Here is a 24,427-nt window from a genome sequence, read left to right as displayed (position 1 = left end):
CTGAATGTTTTTGATAGAAAAAAGTTTTATTGAAGTTGGCAGTAAATCATGTATACTTTTCTATACACCTAAGGAAAATCTAAGAGTATTTGTGTTTTTTAATTTCGATCAGAGTTTGTGCAAAATAATAAGTGGAATATAAGGAATAAGAGGAAAAATATAAAAAATATTCTCGTAAAGCTGAAATGTTAAAATCAAACCGTTTTGTCCAATTATAATTAGCGAATAAAAAATACTGAAAATGTTTGAAATATTCGAACAAATATTATTACTAATACCTAAGCAACAAACTAATTACTGAATGTTTTTGCTAGAAAAAAGTTTTATTGAAGTTGGCAGTAAATCATGTATAGTTTTCTATACACCTAAAGAAAATCTAAGCGTATTTGTATTTTTTTAATACGATTTTATAGGTTGGTGATTTCGATCAGAGTTTGTGCAAAATAATAACCTGCAGATCTTTGAGCTTGGGTCGAATGTAGGGAGAGGAAAAATATAAAAAATGTTCTCGTAAAGCTGAAACGTTAAAATCAAACCGTTTTGTCCAATTATAATTAGCAAATAAAAAATGTTAGAAATATTCGAACGAATATTATTACTAATACTTAAGCAACAAACTAATTACTGAATGTTTTTGATAGAATTTTTTTAATGAAGTTGGCAGTAAATCATGTATACTTTTCTATACACCTAAAGAAAATCTAAGATTATTTGTATTTTTTTTAATACGATTTTATAGGTTGGTGATTACGATCAGCGTTTGTGCAAAATAATAACCTGCAGATATTCGAGCTTGGGCATCGTTAAAGACATATTTACAGCTCATTAAATTGTAATCCTCGCGATGTTATTAGCACATAACTTGGATTTCCAGATGACAAATACGAACTTGCATTAAAGAACCTTCAATAATGAAACAGAAAACCGATCTTTCGTATTGCATTGCAAAATATATTTTATATAAGATTTCAGACCAAAAAAAAATACATTGATTTTTTGTTCAACAAAAGTGTCCTCAATAGGATTATAGGTGTAGCTTTCGGATTACTAAATTTTCTTTCAAATCTCCACGAGATAAACGATTACAATTCTATTGACATCGATTAATAAACGGACAGATTGGGGATTTGCGGCACACATAATTTAGAAAGGCAAAAAGCGAATGCGTACTAATACACCTCTGAAAATGGCAATCGGGTTGCCAAGTGCGCTTAAATGCTAAGGAAATGTCACGCACTTCGTTCATTTATTATTTTTGTACGCGAAAATGGATTCCAGAGAAACCTTGGATCTCATCGCATATAATTAACATAGTAATACTAAATGTAAAAAAAAAAAACGAGTACGTTCCATATTTCGCCATTGTTTATTGCTGCTGCAATTTATAGAAGACGTACTTTTACTTAACTTTTACATGTAATTTAAATAAATTACCAGTGCATCTTTATATGTAATTGCGTTGTTAAAATCGAATTTAACGTACAGTTAAATTATAGTACAAATATCACGATTTATTTAAATGGATACAATTTGTATTGTTGCTATTAAATTGTAATTAAATATTATAAAATTTCTTATTTACTTTCAACCAATCTTCTTGTACATTTTTTTTTTGATGTCGTGTAATTATATTCACAATCTCTTCAACAATGTGAACATTGAGAAAATTTATGATTGCGATTTACATTAAATGCATAATCTTTCCCGGTGGATAGTGATGATGATTTCCTTTTAACTGTGAATCTGCTGCTATCTTTAACACTGTCATTTTGCTGAAGGTCCATATTGTGAACCTCATTCATTTCACTGTCCATCTGTGATGAATGATGGCCCTATTGCTACAAGCACCGACAGGGCTAACAAAGGGCCTGACTTTACCAGGATTTGAACCTGAGCCCACTAGCTAGCATTTCTTGGACATAAAACTAATAATTTAAAAATACAACATAATGAGTGTCAAATTTTGTTATGACTTGTATAAGTGAACATATTTAGATTTTGTATTTGTATAAGTCTCAATCAATTTCATTGAATTACAATATAGATAAATATATCAAAGTGTATTCAAGTGTAGACACGTAATGCAATAATAATAATAATAAACATAGAAAATCACTTTCACATTTGATTCAGTTCGAGTCGATTTTGCATACAATATTATTATTGTCTGTGATTGATGAAAGAGTGCAAAACATGCACGATTTCATGGTCATTCATTGACCCTGTCTATTTACAGTGTTAACATTATGAATCGGTAATGACTGAAACGCACATCGAAAATAAAAACAGAAACGAAGCTTTAGAATGTGTGCATGCAGAGGTCAGTTCTTCGTTCAGTTTCCTTCCGCAGATTCCTATCGGGGCGAAATGGTATTTACTTATGTATCGCACACAAACTTACGTAATTAATTTACTTACATGTGTGGTCTCTGGCAATTAAACCCGAATGTGTAATTCAGATAGCGAATCTTTATGCAAATTACAAAAACCCAATGTATTAATTTCAACTACAAACAAAACAAAAAACATTATTATATGACACATAAAGAATTTTATTGTGTTTGTTATAAATCTTTCAAAAAAAAAATGCAGTTATTTAGTAGCACATACAAATCATAATAAAATTCATGAAAGAATCAACGTTCTAGAATGTAACTTCATATTTTTTTCATGTGCAAAATTTATGATATTGATATTCAAGCAATCAATTTTATACAATGTAACTTCTTAAGTTTTTTTTTTAATTCTTTATTAATTTAAATTTCTATTTTCTATTGTTGATGGATTGCTTTGAGGTATGAATAAATGGATGCGATTAGAATATGTTGTGGCATGTATAGAATGCAAAACAGGATTCGGTTGTTAAGGTTCTTGACGGCGGTGCCGAGGTGCCAGATGTCATCGGATGAAGATTAATTTTGCAACTTCGGAGGGCAAAAATCAATACGTTAGGGGCGCATCTCAACCGAAACAGATTCAATCACAGCCACCCTCCTACACCAAACAACGAAAAGTGTAAACATGTATATCGATTAAGGAAGACATCATTCATTGCATAACAAAATTACAATATCCAAGCTCACTTTAATCGCATTTCTTTTAGTATAAATTAGTTAGAAGATATTATTTGGTAGATGAAAGTCATCTGTAGTTTTCGAACTTATTTTATATTGTATCTTTTATTACATTATTTACATCGAAACTTATTTATTTCTATTTGAAAATAGAATTTCTTTTTCAAGTTCGCATTTTCAACTATTTCTTTTGCGAAAACACAGCAATTTAGGTAACTCAACTAACGCCTCTATAGAACTAATGTCAAAGCTTACATAAGCGTAATCTCCTGTAAATAACTGGGCGGATATATCCGCCATTCGTATGAAAAAGGTTAAATGCACTAGTTTTGTGCGATAATCACAAGTAATGTGTGTTTTTTCTTTTCAAATTTACAACCATTGCAATTAAGATAAAAGAAACTGCTGTGTATTATTGTTGCAGCGAATTTTGGTAACACAAGTGGTGTCTCTACAGTAATAACGTCAAAACTTGCATAAGTGTAAATAATTGGGCGGATATATCCGCCATTAGCCTGCAAAGAAGTTAAAACTAGTGCATTTACTTTGTAAATTAAACTCATGAGATTATCAGAATAAATGTTTTCAATACATATGTGTATGTTTTCTTTTCAAATTTACAACCATTGCAATTAAGATATAAGAAACTGCTGTGTATTATTGTTGCGGAGTATTTTGGTAGCACAAGTGGCACCTCCACAGTACTAACGTCAAAGCTTGCATAAGTGTAAAAAATTGGGCGGATATATCCGCCATTACCTTGCAAAAGGGTTTAAAACTAGTGCATTTAGTTATTAAATTAAACTTATGAGATTATCAGAACAAATGTTTCCAATACATATGTGTTTTTTTTTTTTAAATTTACAACCATTGCAATTAAGATATAAGAAACTGCTGTTTATTATTATTGTGGCTTATTTTGGTAACACAAGTGGCCCCTCCACAGTATTAACGTCAAAGCTTGCGTAAGTGTAAATAATTGGGCGGATATATCCGCCATTAGCCTGCGAAGAGGTTAAAACTAGTTAATTTATTTTGTAAATTAAACTCATGAGATTATCAGAAAAAATGTTTTCAATACGTATGTGTATGTTTTCTTTTCAAATTTACAACCATTGCAATTAATATATAAGAAACTGCTATGTATTATTGTTGCGGCGTATTTTGGTAACACAAGTGGCGCTTCTACAGTACTAACGTCAAAGCTTGCGTAAGTTTAAATAATTGGGCGGATATATCCGCCATTACCCTGCAAAAGAACTAGTCCATTTACTTTGTAAATTAAACTTATGAGATTATCAGAACAAATGTTTCCAATACATATGTGTGTTTTTTCAAATTTACAACCATTGCAATTAAGATATAAATGAATTCGTGCTCTAGACGCTACCCAAGTGCATTTATAATTCATTTATTTGCCAATAAGTAATAAATAAATTTCGCAACGATCTTGTCTACTACTTGAGACTCGTTTGTGAGTGTATGTGCATGCATTTGTTTGTACGTACATTATCTATAATTAGAAATCGCAAGGAATAAATTCGAACTTTATCGTTGAACGAAAAAAAAAAACAGTAATGAAAATAAAATCTTGCAGCAAGAATTCGCGTAGCCTTGCACAATAAACCCGACGATCAAGCTTCAATTCGAAATTGATTATCAACATATTTCTACACTGTTTACACACATCGTTAACTTTTAATACGAAATTTTCAGTTTTAGACAAAAAATTAAATATAACAAAACCTAAAGGAAAGACTTGGTATTATGAAATCAGAGAATAATATTAGATTTATATTTTAGTTCGAAGCATTAGGTATATTTTGGATTGCTAATGCTGAAGAGGGTTGCGTTCCTAATTTGAATAAAACATTTTCTATTACCAAGCGGAGCGGGTTTATTTTTGTGCGCCCATTACACAATGGCCGCATCCTAATATCCACGAAGAGTGGCTAAATTTAGAAGAGTTCAATGTGGCTATAAATACATTCCCCGAGAACACATTCTCTAACTTGCTTTATTTCGTGTGTGTGTGTTATGTATGTATATGTATGCGCGCATACTACATTTTTTTTTTCCACTTTTTAAATTCCGATCTGCGCTCAATCCATACCAAATTTTTTTCTCTCTCTTCATCATCCTACATTCTCTCATAAATATTAATGCGATTAAAACGAAAACAACAATAAATAACGAGCAGGAAGAAAGTCGTTCCCCGGACTAATCAGGTTAATAAACTAAATGCACAAAATAAACACAAAATTAATTTAGTTAAAAAAAACCGATGGAAAGTCGTTTTAATTGTTACAATTATTTGTATTGTAATTATGTTGTTAATTGTTTATTTTTTTTGTCGTTGTTTTTGCTTTGGTTTATTTATAATGCATGAGAGAATTCGAGTTCGCAAATGGAAACGGTCGATGCAATTTGGAAATGGCGCAAATTATGTATGAATCCAGTTCATTTCGAAAATTATTTCTAAACTATTTTATAAATAGAGTGGAGAAAATATCTGGGTTAGTGCACAGCTTTAATCTTTCCACAGCGCTTTGTTCTACTTAAGCAAATTAGAACCACCTAGCGCGTTTAAATAAAACGCCTTTTTCGATTTTATCCTTGCATCATGAATATGTTAGGATCTAATGTTTCAGTCACATAATAATCAATGCATTTGTAGCATGTATGAATTGAATATGGCACAAGTTCTTCCTGCCCGATCGATTATTTTACTTATTCAACGTGGATATCGAAGTACGCTAATGGTAATCCTGAAACGGAGGTGTAATTACGCTAGTTTGAAAGACGCCATCTGTTGGTCGATAATTGAACTAGATTTGAATTTATGAGAAATATTTTATATTATTGTAATTGCTTAAAAATTTAATCATTATTTATTTATGTTATTACCTAATACCACTTAAAGTTTCTCATGCTTTTTAGTAGTAGATTAATTAAAATTTAAATAGAAATGAAATTCTTATAATATAAAAAAAAACAACTTATAGAAAGTCTCAATTTCATCAATGCTCGACTCTCTGGATTTGCGCAACTGTGCAACGTTAACTCGTTTAATACGTAAAGTGCATACACACATATCTCATACACTCATTATGTGTACAATATCTGTTCGTTTTTTCTCTCTTTCTCTCTCTTTTAGCATTCCCCTCGTTGCAATTTGCGAAATCGTAGAGGTTACGTAAAAAGAGCGAAAATATGAAACGACGGGTCCGTTCACATGCGTTCAGGCGGGAATGCGCAAGGTTGTAAAAGGCCTCTCTCAATGTGTGTGCATGTTTTTTTTTTTTTTTTTCGAAACGCTGCAAGAGAAGGAGAGTGTGTAATTGGGATGGCATTGAACATTGATTATAAAGAAAAAGCAGATGGTGCACTGCCCTGCCTTCATGTGGTCCGCTCAGCCTCTGCGCTCTCCTCTCCTCGGCATGTTCTAAAAATATGCTAGAAAAGTAGTCTCTCTCTCTGTCTCATTCTCCTCATCTTACTCTCTGGATCAGCAGAAGCAGCAGCAGCAGGCGAATCTAGTTTCATCGCTGCCATTGCATACGCACTCATCTTCTTTTGTTTCTTTCATCGTCGGTTATAAACTCGTGAATGCATTTTCAAAACTGAAATAGTTAGGGTTTATTGCCGATGGTACCCAAGTGTCTGTGTGTATGTGTATGTATGCAATGGAATGCCTATTCAATATGCCCATGCAATTTACGCGGTAACAATTTTCAAGTTAACGATCTGTAACTACTTCATATCGTTAAAGTAATGGCCTGTCTGTAAAAATGACCTTACACCTTTCAATGAGTGTTTACAATGAGATACCATCTACTAATAGGTGATATAGTTGAACTCGACCATATACGTCGGTATGGGGCGAAAATACATTATTACATCTTTCAAAAGGTAACAAACAACAAATAAAAAAACAAGTATTTCTTATTGAATTATGATACTACCCATATGCTTTTCACTAGCAGCATAAATCTAAATTTCAAAATAATACCATCATCATTTGATAAAATTAACTATCTAATAGATAAAAGATCAATATGTAATTTGTTTACTTAATAGGGAGAAATTTTTTAAGTTAGTATGAGTCACTGACATAACACCTCCTTTTGAAAAAGAGCTGTGAATACATGTATACAAAGTTGGGCGGATACATCCGCCATTCGTTTAAGACTTTATTTTTATTGCAGCTATAAATGTTATTTAATATTTAAAGCGACTTTTAAAAATGTAATTGCTGTTACTTAATGCTAATTAATGATTAAGACATAACAATCTTTCTTTATATCTTCACGTTGTATCTAATTGCTTGATTACCACACGCTAATTAGATCATCGACAGTACTATTAATTTATCAATAAGCTTACTGTGTTAATTACTGTTTCCATGTAGTATACTATCAAAATTGAGCAAATAGTTTTTCTCGTATACAAAGTTGGGCGGATACATCCGCCATTCGTTTAAGACTTTATTTTTATTGCAGCTATAAATGTTATTTCATATTTAAAGCGACCTTTAAAAATGTAATTGCTGTTACTTAATGCTAATTAATGATTAAGACATGACAATCTTTTTTTATATCTTCACGTTGTATCTAATTACTTGATAAACACACGCTAATTAGATCATCGACAGTACTATTAATTACTGTTTTCATGTAGTATAGTATCAAAATTGAGCAAATATTTTTTCTCGTATACAAAGTTGGGCGGATATTTCCGCCTTTCGTTTAAGATTTTATTTTTATTGCTGCAATATATGTTATTTCATATTTAAAGCGACTTATAAAAATATAATTGCTGTTACTTAATGCTATTTAATGATTAAGACATGACAATCTTTCTTTATGACTTCACTTTGTATCTAATTACTTGATAACCACACGCTAATTAGATCATCGACAGTACTATTAATTTACCAATAAGCTTACTGTGTTAATTACTGTTTTCATGTATTATACTTTCAAAATTGAGCAAATATTTTTTCTCGTATACAATAGCATAGTTTTTCTCGTATACAAAGTTGGGCGGATATATCCGCCATTCGTTTAAAACTTTATTTTTATTGCTGCAATAAATGTTATTTCATATTTAAAGCGATTTTTACAAATTTAATTGCTGTTACTTAATGCTAATTAATGATTAAGACACGACAATGTTTCTTTATGTCTTCACTTTGTATCTAATTACTTGATAACCACACGCTAATTAGATCATCGACAATACTATTAATTTATCAATAAGCTCATGTAATATACTATCAAAGTTGAGAAAATATTTTTTCATGATTTAAGATTTTCTTCAAAAATTGATTACATTAGAAGTGAGTGGTCTTTTGATATGGCTGATGTTAGGTAATGTTAATTAAAGACCGAGAAATGTGTTCTTAAGAAATTTTCAATTTGTTTAGTTGGATTGCTTTTAAGGAATCTAGTAAAACCGTTTTAATCCCTTTATTACGCTGAAGCATTCACCGAGTGCACGGTTAGAGTGCAACCGAAATCACCTTGTATGTGGCAAGAGTTACGTCACGCGAGTTACGAAAAGTAACAAAAAAAAACAGAAGTTAAGTAATCGGTGACCGTCTAATGCATACAACAAATGCATTGGATTTAAGTGTTATGGGTTCTATCGTCGCGAACGCTGCGGCACAAGTGCATTAAGGCGAATCAAAGAGAATTTCTCCATGGTCGAAATTGGATAGGACCATTGGTAGTAAGTGGACACGAGAGCACGTGGACGAAGAGATAATTGCGTAATTTTTCGGTTCCGATCGAGTGTTCTTGCTTGCTGCTGCTTGGTGAGAAGGCACGAAGAAGGAGCGACCGAGCCGAAGAGGTGGAGGAGGTGTTACTGGGTCAACGAATTGTCCCCGTTTTCGCTTGGCCCAAAGCGACAGTTGACCCGCTAACGGACCCCGCTGAAAGTGAACACACACACACATACGTATATAATACCACTCACACGGTGTCACGTTTATCGATTTCGTGTGAACGTGAGTGTGAGTGAGTGCACCTTATGCACCAAAGTCCGAGATCGGAATCAAGCGGTTTCCATTTCAATTGCACAGAGGATAATTACAAACAAAAAACATTGTCGCATTGTTTCCAGCTCCGATTTCTTTCTCAACGACGAAAAAATTAACATTTTTTTTATTTATTTCTTCTCCCCTTAGAAATAATAATTGAAACGTCGGAGAGTTTTCATAAAATAGAAAAAAGCAACAACAATGCAAGTTTAATTTAAAAAATATTTTTCAATAAATATAATCAGTGCTGTCCTTTGGATTTTGAGACCCCGGGCATTAATATGGAGTGGGGCCCTCAGTACATTGCTATTAGTGGAGTAACAAGTTACAGTTTGTTTTGTTGTTCAAATGTGAATATTTAACCGACTTCAAATTTTCATGGATAAAAAAAAAGATGAATTTGGGGGCCTCACGAATTCCGACGTTGATAGGACGTACCACATGTAGTGTAAGAGGCTTCCAAGATAGAAGTTCTCATATGAGATGAGTATCAAAGTAATTGTCAAGTAGACACAAATAATGATAACTCAATTCAATCAATATACAAAAAAATTATCACAAGAACCAAAATATTGTTGTTTCCTTTCAATTATTTAACACTTCAATCAAATTATCTAACAATTATCAATTAGTAAGAAAGATTAAAATTTTAAAATTATCTTACTTTTTGTAAGACTTTTGCAATAAAAATGATTACTTAATGAATATAATCAGTTCTGCCCTTTGGATTTTGAGACCCCGGGCATTAATATGGAGTGGGGCCCTCAGTACATTGCTTTGGTACTTTCCTATTAGTGGGGTAACTTCCAAGTTACAGTTTGTTTTGTTGTTCAAATTTTAATATTTAACCTACTTCAAATTTTCATGGATCAAAAAAAAAAAGATGAATTTGGGGCCTCACGAAGTCCGACGTTGATAGGACGTACCACATGTAGTGTAAGAGGCTTCCAAGAGAGAATTTCTCATATAAGATGAGTATCAAAGTAATTGTCAAGTAGACACAAGTAGACAAATAATGATAACTCAATTCAATCAATGTACAAAAAAAATATCACAAGAACCAAAATATTGTTGTTTCCTTTCGATTATTTAACACTTCAATCAAATTATCTAACAATTATCAATTAGTAAGAAAGATTAAAATTTTAAAATTATCTTACTTTTTGTAAGACTTTTGCAATAAAAATTATTAGTTAATGAACATAATTAGTGCTGTCCTTTGGATTTTGAGACCCCGGGCATTAAAGAGTGGGGCCCTCAGTACATTGCTTTGGCACTTTCCTATTAGTGAAGTAACTTCAAATTTGCAGTTTGTTTTGTTGTTCAAATTTGAATATTTAACCGACTTCAAATTTTCATGGATAAAAAAATATGATGAATTTGGGGGCCTCAGGAAGTCCGACGTTGATAGGACGTACCACATGTAGTGTAAGAGGCTTCCAAGAGAGAATTTCTCATATAAGATGAGTATCAAAGTAATTGTCAAGTAGACACAAGTAGACAAATAATGATAACTCAATTCAATCAATGTACAAAAAAAATATCACAAGAACCAAAATATTGTTGTTTCCTTTCGATTATTTAACACTTCAATCAAATTACCTAACAATTATCAATTAGTAAGAAAGATTAAAATTTTAAAATTATCTTACTTTTTGTAAGACTTTTGCAATAAAAATGATTACTTAATGAATATAATCAGTTCTGTCCTTTGGATTTTAAGACCCCGGGCATTAATATGGAGTGAGGCCCTCAGTACATTGCTTTGGTACTTTCCTATTAGTGGGGTAACTTACAAGTTACAGTTTGTTTTGTTGTTCAAATTTGAATATTTAACCGACTTCAAATTTTCATGGATCAAAAAAAAAAGATGAATTTGGGGCCTCAGGAAGTCCGACGTTGATTGAACGTACCACATGTAGTGTAAGAGGCTTCCAAGAGAGAAGTTCTCATATGAGATGAGTATCAAAGTAATTGTCAAGTAGACACAAATATACAAATAATGATAACTCAATTCAATCAATGTACAAAACAATTATCACAAGAACCAAAATATTGTTGTTTCCTTTCAATTATTTAACACTTTAATCAAATTATCTAACAATTATCAATTAGTAAGAAAGATTAATATTTTCAAATTTTCAAATTATCTTACTTTTTGAAAGACTTTTGCAATAAAAATTATTAATATTATTACATAATAAGAACAAAATATTATAATTTAATATCATTTTACTTAATGCATTGTTATGTAAAACGTTGTTTCTAAAAATATACTTATTTTTCTTTCAAAAAATTACATTTAGAATATTATTAGAATATTATTTTCTTAGATTATCTTGTTTTCAAACATATTTATAGCTTAAATAAATGGGTGATATATCTTGATTTATTTTATTACTACTTTCGATAGTTTCTTTTATGACTTCTATTGATAGCACCGCGTATATTAACTTGTTAGTTTTAATTGTAAACAATAAAAATGTTTTATTATTGTAAATGTGATTTTTTTATATTTGATTGATCAATTTAATTATTTTGACAAATTCATAAAATTAATGTTATTGCTTCAATTCACTAATTGTCAATGACTAAAACACAAAGCATAGTTTATATGAATAACACTAATAGCCTTGAACGTCGCGCTGTACTTTGCGTCACAATCTCCTATGCATTTTTATCTGTCGGTTAAATTTCCATTCTGCTTCTCTTTTTTTTCCGAAACGCTATTATTATCTAAGCTTACGTGCTTCAAAACGCATGCGGGGTCTCCCGTCAAAGTCTATGATAACAACAAAAAATCGTTATGTAATTTCATAATACGAGTGAGTGTGTGCGCTTGCTTTAGTCCATTTGCTCCTCGTACAGAAAAGTATTGTGCCGAGCCGCAACGTATCTGTCACCGACGTGTATTTCCTTTGCCTTATCGAATTGTTTATAAAAGTAGGTTATCACAATGACCTGGAATTATATGTGTATTCACTGCGAGATAGATACAAGAAAAAAAAAACATATATATAATAGACGTAAAGCGCGGATAAATAAATACACATTATTCACTCAATATGTAAATCATTCACAAACTAGAACCTATTATTGTTACATAAGCCTATTTAGTTCAAAAACAATGATTTGTCGAAGTGCTAATTAGTTTCAGATGTTGTTGTTTTGTAAAGCACAAAATATCCTTAGTTGGTAGAGGAATTGTGCTGTAATCATGAACGCCTTTACTTTAATGGTCTGAGCATCATATGGTGATGCTAAGCGAAACCCTTAGTCCGCGTGGGTGTCTTAATTCGAGGCATTTGTTGGCGGCGTAGGTGATGATGTAATTAATAAGGGGCTTCTGCCCACGTGGATGCAGGCAGATATCTACGTTAATCTGTGTGTGAGTGTGTGTGAAAAGATCAACCTCGCGCAACCGACGTACTACTTAATATCCATAAGCCACTTGCAACGCTCTTGTAACGCAATTAGTGTTCACATACAAACGGAAAATTGATATTGACATCAGACCTCGCGAAAACCGCAAAACAATTTCTCACACAACCGCACAAATTTCATCTGCATACGCGATTTACTTAATACAACAATTATTACCTTTCACACAATTAATAAGCATAAAAACACATACTAATACTATGCTAATTATATAACCTACAATTTTTTATATAACCATAATCCCGACATCTTAATAAAATTCTCGACAAAGTGCAAATTCTGACCCTGAAAATCCCGACAATTGGGAATTTTTATTGTCATTATTTCAGAAATATTAATTTTTACAAATATATTTTTAAAGTAGGTACAGAGTTATTATAATGACACTCATTTCTTCAATTCACCTATTTCTTTAATTCAACAGTGTCGGGATTATGATTATATACACTATCATTGCAACAATTCTACTAAAATGTTTGGGATTTTGGTACTGTCGGGATTTTAACACTGTTGAGATTATGATTGTCGAGATTTTGATACAGTCGGGATTTCGATTGTTGTAGTATTGATTAGAACCGAAATAAATTACATAAATAATGAAAGTAGATTTTCTATACTCATTTATTAGCGTTACTAATTCAGTAATAAAGACAAACTTATTCAGTTTCTAAAAACATAAATAATTTTTTTTTTGATAAATATGTAAAAAAATTAAATTTGAAAATACTGGAATTCTTTCAGAACTCTGTTGTTTCTTATAAGGAATTAATTAGGTCTCATTTATCTGATTTTTATATAACAAAAAATCCATAAAAGTTCTATCAACATTTTCAAAAAAAAATTTACTTAATTTTATTGAAATTAATATTATTTATTCAAAATTTTATTTAAATTCAACATTGTCGGAATTATGTATGTATATTAGAAATTGTACAAGGAAATATGACGGATTCACAAAGTTGTATTAGAGAGATGCAAAAATCCGCTAAAATTTTTGGGATTTTGATACTGTCGGGATTTTCAGTGTCGGGATTTTAACACTGTTGAGATTATGGTTGTCGGGATTTTAATTATCAGGAATTTGGTTGTTGTAATATTGATCTGAACCGAAATAAATTACATAAAGAATGAAAGTAGATTTTCTATACTCATTTATTAGCGGTACTAATTCAGTAATACGGACAAACTTATTCAGTTTCTAAACACAGTTTTTTTTTGATAAATAAGTAAAAAAAATAAATTTGAAAATACTGGAATTCTTTCAAAACTCTATTGTTTCTTATAAGGAATTAATCAGGTCTCATTTATCAGATTTTTATATTACAAAATAAAATCCATAGAAATTCAATCAAAATTTTCAAAAAATAAAATTATCTTAATTTTATCGAAACTAATATTTTAAAACAAAAATAAAGTTCAATATTTTATTCTTGCTTACAGTAAAACCATATAATTTGTAAGAAGCTAAAGCGTTTGCAAATCTCGTTCTTAATATTGCTATACTCAAAGTGTATATGGATTAAACAGTTTGTTGGAGGGGAAAAAAAATACACATCAAGATCGTACAAAGACCTACAAAGTTTCTTGGTCTTAACATTGATGATAATCGGGGTCGCAGCACGCAACGTTCCTGTACGTTGCGAAAGAGCTAAATAAAGCAATGCTTCCTTTTCAAATGTCAAATGGAAGCCATTATGAAAGGTCGCCGAAATAACCCGAGATTTACATATGGAAATCGAAGCATTGAAATTTCCAGGTTAATAACACTTTTATACATTATAACAACAAATAGATCTTCCGATTAAGTTCAACGCAACTTTGAAAACATTGATTACATTAATTATAAATTGTGTAACTTTATATAATGTTGAATTTTAATTGTTTTTGTGGAAAGTTTTGCGTTTGAAACGGAGGTTTACATGTGGTTTTGAACGTTGATAAGTTCAAGTTCGAAGTATATGTGTGCGTCGGAGAGAGGAAATTGCGAATGCAATGTTATATACATATACAGAGAGGAGCCAAAGCCCCGAGGAGAACGTTCTGTAAAAATAAATAAACGAATTCATACATATATGTGCTTTTTTTTTTTCGTTCACTTCATCTTTCGTTCCTCTCGTGTAAATATAAAATGGTTAACGAGAGATATTGTGGTGCGAGGGTCACTGATACCATGAGCAAACATCGAAAAACGATGAGCATGTGCCACAAACATCCTTCCCTATGTTTAGAGTACTTCCATCCATGCACATTCCAGATTCAACGCATCCTAAGGTATTTAGCGTTAGGTTACGTAAGCGGCGCGGCTCAATTAGCGATGATTACGCGAAAGATCGTTCGCTCGAAGATTCGATCTCTCTCAACAAACGTTAATATAACGAATATTTTTTTTTTTGCATCGTTGAAATGAAATTATCCGAAATGATAAAGTGCCGTAACGGATGATAAATCAGGCTAATGATAATAATAATACTACTGCACGTTGCGAGGAGAGAAACAGAACCTCGGGAGACCTCGACTATGTGGATGTAATGCAGAGAGTGTAACGCTCGAACGGAGATTAATCTTCGGAATGCGAATGATTTATACTATTTATTATGAAAATCCGTAAATTCCCAATAACTCATTCTAATGCTACGAGTAGTAGTTTTAGCTGGACTTAAGTCATTTGAAAATGCACGAGCTTAACCCTTACCCATATCAAATTGATCTTCCTGCTTTTCCTCAACAAATATTAGAGATATATTAAAGAATTTGAAGAAAACATGATTAGGAACTATAGATCACAGATGTTTGTAGATGATGAAATATGTAAGTATATAACTGAATTAGTGCAATTATTGAGTTTTCCACTCTAATATGTGAACTATTTTCTAACCTAACCTCTGAACCTATATTTAACTTGAGATATACTATGTTTTATTTAGGAAGAAATATCAACTCATTAAAGAAAACATGATTAGCAAAAAATAGAAGTATTGAAGTACTGAAGTACTGAATTAGTGCAAATATGGAGTTTTCCAACGTAATCTAAAATACATTCTAACCTCTGATCAAGTTTATAAGCTAACCTCTGACCCTATATTTTACCATGAGATATACCATGTTTTCATTTCTTTAAGAAAAAATATCAACATATTAAAGTATTTAAAGAAAAGACTATGAAACATATTATAGAAGTATATAACTGAAATACCCTTTCACCCTAATCTCAGAACTATTTTCTAACCTAACCTATGATCTATATTTGACCATGAGATATACTATGTTTTCTTTAGGAGCAAATATCATCTCATTAAAGAAAACATGTCTAGGAAAAATAGAAATATACAATTGAATTAGTGCAAATATTGTGTTTTCCAACGTATTCTAACCTCACCTCTGATTAAGTTTATAAGCTAACCTCTGACCCTATATTTTACCATGTTTTCACTTCGTTAAGAAAAAATATCAACACATTAAAGTATTTAAAGAAATAGATATGAAATATATTGTAGAAGTATATAACTGAATTATTGCAGATATTGGTTTTCACTAATCTCAGAACTAACATATGACCTATATTTGACCATGAGATGTATTATGTTTTCACTTCTTTAAGAAAAAATATTAACATATGAAAGTATAAAAAAAAACATATCTAGGAAAAATAGATTTTTATAACTGAATTAGTCTAGATATTGAGTTTTCCACTCTAATATGTGAACTATTTTCTAACCTAACCTAACTTATGACCTATATTTGACTATGAGATGTATTATGTTTTCACTTCTTTAAGAAAAAATATCAACACATGAAAGTATTTAAAGAAAACATGTCTAGGAAAAATAGAAATATGTAACTAATTTCTTTAACTAACTATTTTCTTACCTCATCTCTGATCAAGTTTATAAGCTAACCTCTGACCTTATATTTAATTATGAGATGTACTATGTTTTCATTTCTTTAAGAAAACATATCAACATATTAAATTATTGAATGAAAATATGATTAGGAAAACTAGAAGTATATAACTGAATTAGTGCAGATTTTGAGTTTTCCATCCCAATCTCTGAAGTACTTTCTAACCTAACATGTGATCAAGTTTGTAAGCTAACCTCTGACCCTATATTTAACTCTGAGATTTACCAAGTTTTCATTTCTTTGAGAAAAAATGTCAACACATTAAAGTATTTAAGGAAATGACTATGAAATATTAAGGAACTTCCTAAATATTAAGTTTTTCACCCTAATTTCAGAACTATTTTTTAACATAACCTATGACCTATATTTGACCATGAAATTTTTCTGTGTTTTCACTTCTTTAAGAAAAAATATCAACACATGAAAGTATTTAAAGAAAACATGTCTAGGAAAAATAGAAATTTATAACTGAATTAGTGCAAATATTGAGTTATCCACTATAATCTCTGAACTATTTTCTTACCTAATTAACTTTATAATCTAACCTCCGTCCCTATATTTAACCAAGAGATGTACAATGGTTTCATTTATTTAAGAAAGTATTAAAGTATTTAAAGAAAACATGACTATGAAAAATAAAAGTATTAGTGCAAATATTGAGTTTTCCACCCTAATCTGAACTATCCTCTGACCCTATATTTACAAAGAGATGTACCATATTTTCATTTCTTGAAGAAAATATTAACACGTAAAAATATTTAAAGAAAAACTGACTATGAAAAATAGAATAAAACTGAATTAGTTCAAATATTGAATTTCCTGTATACATTTACCATGTTTTCTTCATTTCAGAAAAAAAAAAGTATTTGAAGAAATTGCTTGAGTCGTAGAATTATATTACCTTGTTTTCAAGTATATTTATAGCTGTGACATTCAAACAAATCTAAGAATATTTCATTACCTCTACTGTTTCTATTTCAATTATCACCTCACCTCACATTTTTTACTTTAAATAAATAATAAATAATTACAACCTTTCAACAATTTATATAATGATATTTCTAATTAATTTACCTAAACTAAGATTAAGTTTAATGTACTTTCCAAAGTAAATTTTACTACATCTTCGAAACGGAATTGAAGTGTCAACAATAAAGTTGCTGATGTTATTGTAATAAATTCGTGTACGTTTTGCGTTTGTTTATTTAGAGCTTTGTTGTTTAGTTGTGTGTCACGGCTAAAATTAATGGAAAACGCTCTTCCTTCCATTGCGCAAATTTCCGAACCACCTGTTGCGTTGCACGCGTTTTCAGGAATTTAACATATTAATTACGGACGTATACGAAACGACAGCGGATTTTAATTGATCCCACCTCTCTCTCTATCTCGATCAAAGCCAACTGACGTGATCTAATAAAAAGCCTCGGGTTTTCTTTCACCCGACTCGTTTATGATTTCACACACACACACATCGCAATCATTTACGTAACATATGCACTGTTAAAATTCACGTTTCCGCTTGTTGATTTTTTTCTTTAAATCGATCGATTAAATTGAATTTGCATTTCTATTTTTAATCATTGTCAATATTGATTTAACCTTTAGTCAACTTTATTAACTTATTTAGGTTAAATTTGTTTTTATATCGATTTTGTTTTTAACCCTTTGTTACTCGCGCGTTGTCTGTGAGACACCAATGGCTACAAACTGTATGTACCAGGGGACCTTCAGTTACTAGTTAATTCAATGGTCGCTAGTAGCCGCTAGGGGAATAAAAATGGAACCATGGAAGTGCTGCCACTACAACGAATCTAGATCATTCGCTATACCAACCGTAAATAAAAAAATATATAAAAACACACGCACGCGCATTGGTCACATAAATATAGTGGTATAAAAAAATTTAAAAAATAAAATAATATATATAAATATAAAATGTTTTTATTTACAAATATACTATATAGTAATTAACAATTTCAAAGATGCTCCACGTTCAGACAATTCTTATGATGATCCACGTTGACTCCTGCATGATCCATCCAATCTAAAGAAAAACATTAATTAATAGTGATTTAAATGTATTGAGTAATTGATAAATTACCTCTCCAGTGTTGTCCACATACTCCCTCCTTATAGATGGTCCTCGTTTATTCATGCATGATCCATCCAATATAAAGAAAAACATTAATTAATCGCCATTCTTTTTATCATCACTTACTACTTCTACTGTTTTGCAGATGAAGTAATATGACTGTTATCATTAGCTCTATCACTGTTGACAACCTACTGGTTTACAATAGGAGTCATCTAAATTAATAAGATAGTCATCGACAACTATTTCACTATCAACAATTATAATTTCTTTGGGCTCAACTTCTATTTTACAATACGAGTGATCTCAATTATGAAAATTGTCCCTAATAATGCTGTTACTATCATCAATACTATCAATTTTTCAACCTCTACTACTTCCAACAAATTTTCTGTTAACATTGGAAAATCGTAAAATTGAAAGACAGGGTTTCTTCTGAAAATTTCAGTGAAATGTGGATTACAATCTCTCTCAATTTTCCATTGCTCGAACAATGGAGAATGAAGCGAAGGAAATGATCTCAATGGAATACCATTGCCGCTTTTAGTATCGCCCCTTGGACGCAGCAACAATAAACCATTCTAATATACAAAGTACATTAATTCAACTGTACTTAGATACATATATATATATAGCGAACAATTGTAGACACATTACTTACTTGCACGTGTTTGCTTGTGTTCTTCAAAACGGCGAAATGCAAATGGACGAACATAGACAAAAAAGTTTGGAACTACATAAAAAAGTTTATGATCGCAAAGTAAACATTTGAAACATTTCCGAATAATTCCGAATTCAACCGATTTCGGATGAAAATCATCTTCTCTCCAAAGCACGCAGACAAGGCCCTTACCAACTGGTTTCATTTTTATAATATCCTGTGCAGCCCCCCTGGTATGTACTTTCTTCACACTGACTGACGATTTGATAAAGTACATAACGCTATTTTAGAGCAATTCGTTGAATGATTAACAGCAAAATATGTCTTAGCAGAGTCTATCAGACGCCACGCGAGTAGTAGTTTTGTAATATTTAACTTTACTATTTTTGAAAAGGGGTAAGCTTTTGTGCTTAAATTTATTTAATTAAACTAAAATTAAAAATAGATAGTTTTTGATTTAGAAAATGAACTGGATGCAGAGATTTTAGGAAAATTACCAATAGAAATAGAAAGTTAATCAATCAGAAACAATCTTATATTTATTGAATTTTTCTCTTCAATTTTAACATTAGTTTTATTAACTAAACTTAAAGACTGCTGTTTTCTAATTGAATTTTTATGGAGGGATCATAAACATTGTTTTTGTTGTCAACGTCTTAGGTAATCACATTTGAAAATGAGAGGATAGCTGCAGGCAGGTATAGTAAATCATTAATAAATCAATTAATAACTGACGACCATTATATATTTAATTATCGGTTTATTTCATGCACGAAATTGCATATTATGAGTATTGGAAAATCAACGATCTTAATTGTTTATTACAAAAAATAATTACATGCTCGAATGGATTGTCATTACACGTGGCCACCCATGATATAACCAACACGGATAAATAAGCGTTTCATACTTAGAAACAAAGATTCTTTACACTGAAATCCCTGTCTCGTTTTGACTATTACGCAAGTAATTATTTTAAACTTAAAACAGTCAGCGTTTAATGTTCTACCAACTACTATTAGTTATTTTATGATAGTTGCTACAGCTGTTATACAACAATACCTGCGACTTCGATTAATCCTTTGAATATTTCAAAACACATTAAATTATCAATTTGTCTCTTTTTGTGCGGTCTTGGATTAGTGCGGTTTTAAAAAGTCAACAATTTTGGCGAAACTAATTTTTTAATTTAAAATAATCATTACATTATACTTACTTAATATCAATGTCTATATTTAAAACTGATATAACTAGGGTTTGTCAGTTTTTAAAATTAGGTTTCTTAAAACCGGTTTTTTCAAGTAGTTTTTATCATTCGAAAACCGTTTTTTTTAAGTCTGTTCTTATATAAACCCTAGTTGTAACAGATCTACAGTCTAACATTCAACGATATTGACGGAACTAATTTCTTAATTTAAAATAATCATTACATTATAGTTACTTAATATCAATGTCTATTTTTGAATCTGATGTAACTAGGGTTTGTCTGTTTTTAAAATTAGGTTTCTTAAAACCGGTTTTTTGAAGAAATTTTTATCATTCGAAAACCGGTTTTTTGAAGTCTGTTCTTATATAAACCCTAGTTGTAATAAATCTATAGTCAACGATATTGACGGAACTAATTTCTTAATTTAAAATAATCATTACTTTATAGTTACTTAATATCAATGTCTATATTTGAAACGGATATAACTAGGGTTTGTCTGTTTTTAAAATTAGGTTTCTTAAAACCGGTTTTTTAAGAAATGTATAATTCGAAAACCGGTTTTTTTTTAAATCAGTTTTTATATAAACCCTAAGCTTATTAAAATCGGTTTTTGAAAAAAAAAAATTATAATTCGAAAACCAGTTTTTTTTAAGTCTGTTCTTATATAAACCCTAGTTGTAACAGATCTAAAATTATAGATATACTTAAATATAGGCAATTAATAATGTTATATAAAAATCGTTACTCGTATAAATTTTTGTTCTATCTTTAGAACAAATAATACTATACTATTAATATTAAGTAATTGCAATAAATTAATGATACGAACATCTCTGGTTCGACTGTAATTAACAGTTCGAGCATTTCGCGTTATTTAATAGCCATTAGGATGATTTAGCGATTTACCGGCGTCGCCCATTTCAATATACCGACTGGTCTCTGGTTTCGTGATTAATAATAAGTTCGGAATAAGCGAACGGCACGAATTGCAATAAATATTTATGGGGAAATTTTTGTTCTTGTTTTGAACACAGTTGTTGTTGTTAAGCAGCTAAATACCGGACGGCCTTTACTCGTTTTTTTTTATTCTGTTTGTTGCTTTTTCATCTCTTCGGACAATTATTATTATTCTTGCGAGCAAAACGTGCAAAACATTATTTTCACACCGCTCATAAAAATGAGATGGAATAAGAAAAATAAAAATAAAAGAAGCAAAGCTAAGAAGTCCCACGCAAATACATATAATACAGAAATACGCGATACAAATATAAAGTGCATATTTCGTCTTAAATTTAGAGGCAGAGGCATATTTGAAATTGTTATGAACTATACTTACTTGATAAGTAGATAAGTAGAGTAAATATAAAACCAGTTTTTTAGATTTTTAATTTTCTCATGTTTTTGTTTTGTCCAGAGTAAAACTAGTTTTAAGATTCTGAACTTTTTAATAAGTCAAAGTTCAATACACTCAACATACCGTGAATTCCACCCTAACTTCTAATCCACTTTCTAACCTAAGCTTAGATCAAATTTATTAGCTAACCTCTGACCCTATATCTAATCTAATAGCATTACCAACAGTTTAAACAGGGTTAATCAAAACTAGTTCTGTAATGCTTACTTTTCAATACTTAATACACTTAATATACCATAAATTTTACCCTAATCTCTAATCTACTTTCTAACATAAACTCTGATCAAGTCTATAAGCTAACATTTCACCCTATATTTAATAAAATAACTTTAACTACAGTTTAAACACGGTTAATCAAAACTAGTTCTGTAATGTTATACTTTTCAATACTTAATACACTTAACATACCCTAAATTCTACCCTAATCTCTGATCTACTATCTAACCTAAGCTCTGATCAAGTTTATAAGCTGACCTTTGACCCTATATTTAATCTAATAGCATTACCCACAGTTTAAATAGGGTAAATCAAAACTAGTTCTGTAATGCTATACTTTTCAATACTTAATACACTTAACATACCGTAAATTCTACCCTAATGTCTGATCTACTTTCTAACATAAGCTCTGATCAAGTCTATAAGGTAACATTTGACCCTATATTGAATATAATAAGTTTATCTACAGTTTAAACAAAGTAAACTAGTTCTGTTATTCTATATTTTTCAATACTTAATACACTTCACATACTAAATTCTACTTTAATCTCTGATCAACTATTTAACCTAATATCTGATCAAGTTTATAAGCTGACCTTTGACCCTATATTTAATCTAATAGCATTACCCACAGTTTAAACAGGGTAAATCAAAACTAGTTATGAAATTCTATACTTTTCAATACTTAATACACTTTACATACTAAATTCTACCCTAACATCTGATCTACTTTCTAACCTAACCTCTGACCCTATATCTAATTTAATTGCATTACCTAAAGTTTAAACAGGGTTAATCAAAACTAGTTCTGTAATGCTATACTTTTCAATACTTAATAGACTTAACATACGGTAAATTCTACCCTAATGTCTGATCTACTTTCTAACATAAGCTCTGATCAAGTTTATAAGCTAAAATTTCACCCTATATTGTATATAATAACTTTATCTACTGTTTAAACGGGGTTAATCAAAACTAGTTCTGTAATGTTATACTTTTCAATACTTAATACACTTAACATACCCTAAATTCTACCCTAATCTCTGATCTACTATCTAACCAAAGCTCTGATCAAGTTTATAAGCAGACATTTGTCTCTATATTTAATCTAATAGCATTACCTACAGTTTAAACAGGGTAAATCAAAACTAGTTATGTAATTCTATACTTTTCAATACTTAATACACTTTACATACTAAATTCTACCCTAACCTCTGATCTACTTTCTAAACTAACCTCTGACCCTATATTTAACCCAATGTTCTGATCTATAGTTTAGACATATAGTAAAGAAAAACTAGTTCTGTAATTATAAACTTTTCAATACTTCACATACCAAATTCAACCCTAAGCTGGGATCTAATTTCTAACCTCTGAACCTATCTCTAAACCCATCTTTGCAAAATTTGTTCTTTGTAATTGAAAATAAACAAAATCAAGTATTTTTGATGAACTGGAATCTAGGACTAAAAATCATCTAGTTACAAGGATTATGATGAAAGGAGTAGAAATCTTTGGTATATTTTGAGTCAATTGAATATCTCTCTAACAACTAACTAATAACACAAATAAAACTGTATCTTCTTCATTACGATTAGCCTCAGGTTGTTCACAATTATTGCGCTGGATAATTCAGCGTATTAAATCGAAGTAATTGCAGGACAATCGAGCAGCGATTATCTGCTTTATTAGTGCCCATATCGAGTTACCTCAATCAAAACATCAAACAATGGCCACTCTCCATCTCCGGCAAATTTTGCATGTCATATCGCGTTTCGCCACGGAATATATCTATATATACATACCTACTCCCTCCTAATTGGCTCCAATCCGTACATCGATTCACCTCTTTCGATTCCAATCAATGACCGTCGATCGTAATTATCCAACGAACATACAACAATAAAAATAGAGAGAGAGAAAAAAATAACAGATATTCATCGATTGAAAATAAGCAATGTGCAATGAATCGTAAAGGAGAATGATTTCTTTATTCGCGAACTGTAATTGCCCCAATAATAACTACATTTTCCATCATTAACCGTAATTGATTTTCGCTTATCCTAAGCTGATCTTAATATTCCTCTTAATAGCTTCAGCCGCATCATCCATTATTACTCCTTTTCCTCCCAAGTTTAATATTTCAAATACTTCATTAAAGCTACATTAATCAATCCTACGTTTAATTTAGTGAAATTCATAGTTATATAATCTCAAGATAATTTCTATAAACCGAAAAATTTATAGATTTCAGAAATTAATTGATCACATGTAAATACAACAATTTTTTTAAATATATAGTTAGGATTTAAATGAATAATTTCACTTTTAAATATATAAAACATGATATAAGAAGACTGAAGAAATATCAAAACA

The 24,427-nt window shown here is 30.6% G+C and overlaps 1 protein-coding gene across 3 annotated transcripts in view; it reads left to right on the top strand.

Annotated features, from left to right (window-relative positions):
• The window catches only part of LOC108569171 (ecdysone receptor-like), an 82,430-nt gene that overhangs the window by 4,527 nt on the left and 53,476 nt on the right, over nucleotides 1-24,427 (top strand). The gene's annotated exons all lie outside the window — the stretch shown is intronic.

Source organism: Nicrophorus vespilloides, unplaced genomic scaffold, assembly GCF_001412225.1.
Source record: "Nicrophorus vespilloides isolate i.1.1-1 unplaced genomic scaffold, Nicve_v1.0, whole genome shotgun sequence".
NCBI classification, from domain to species: Eukaryota; Metazoa; Arthropoda; class Insecta; order Coleoptera; family Silphidae; genus Nicrophorus; species Nicrophorus vespilloides.
Note: the sequence above shows the minus strand (reverse complement) of the source record. Positions and strands in the feature narration are given on the sequence as shown.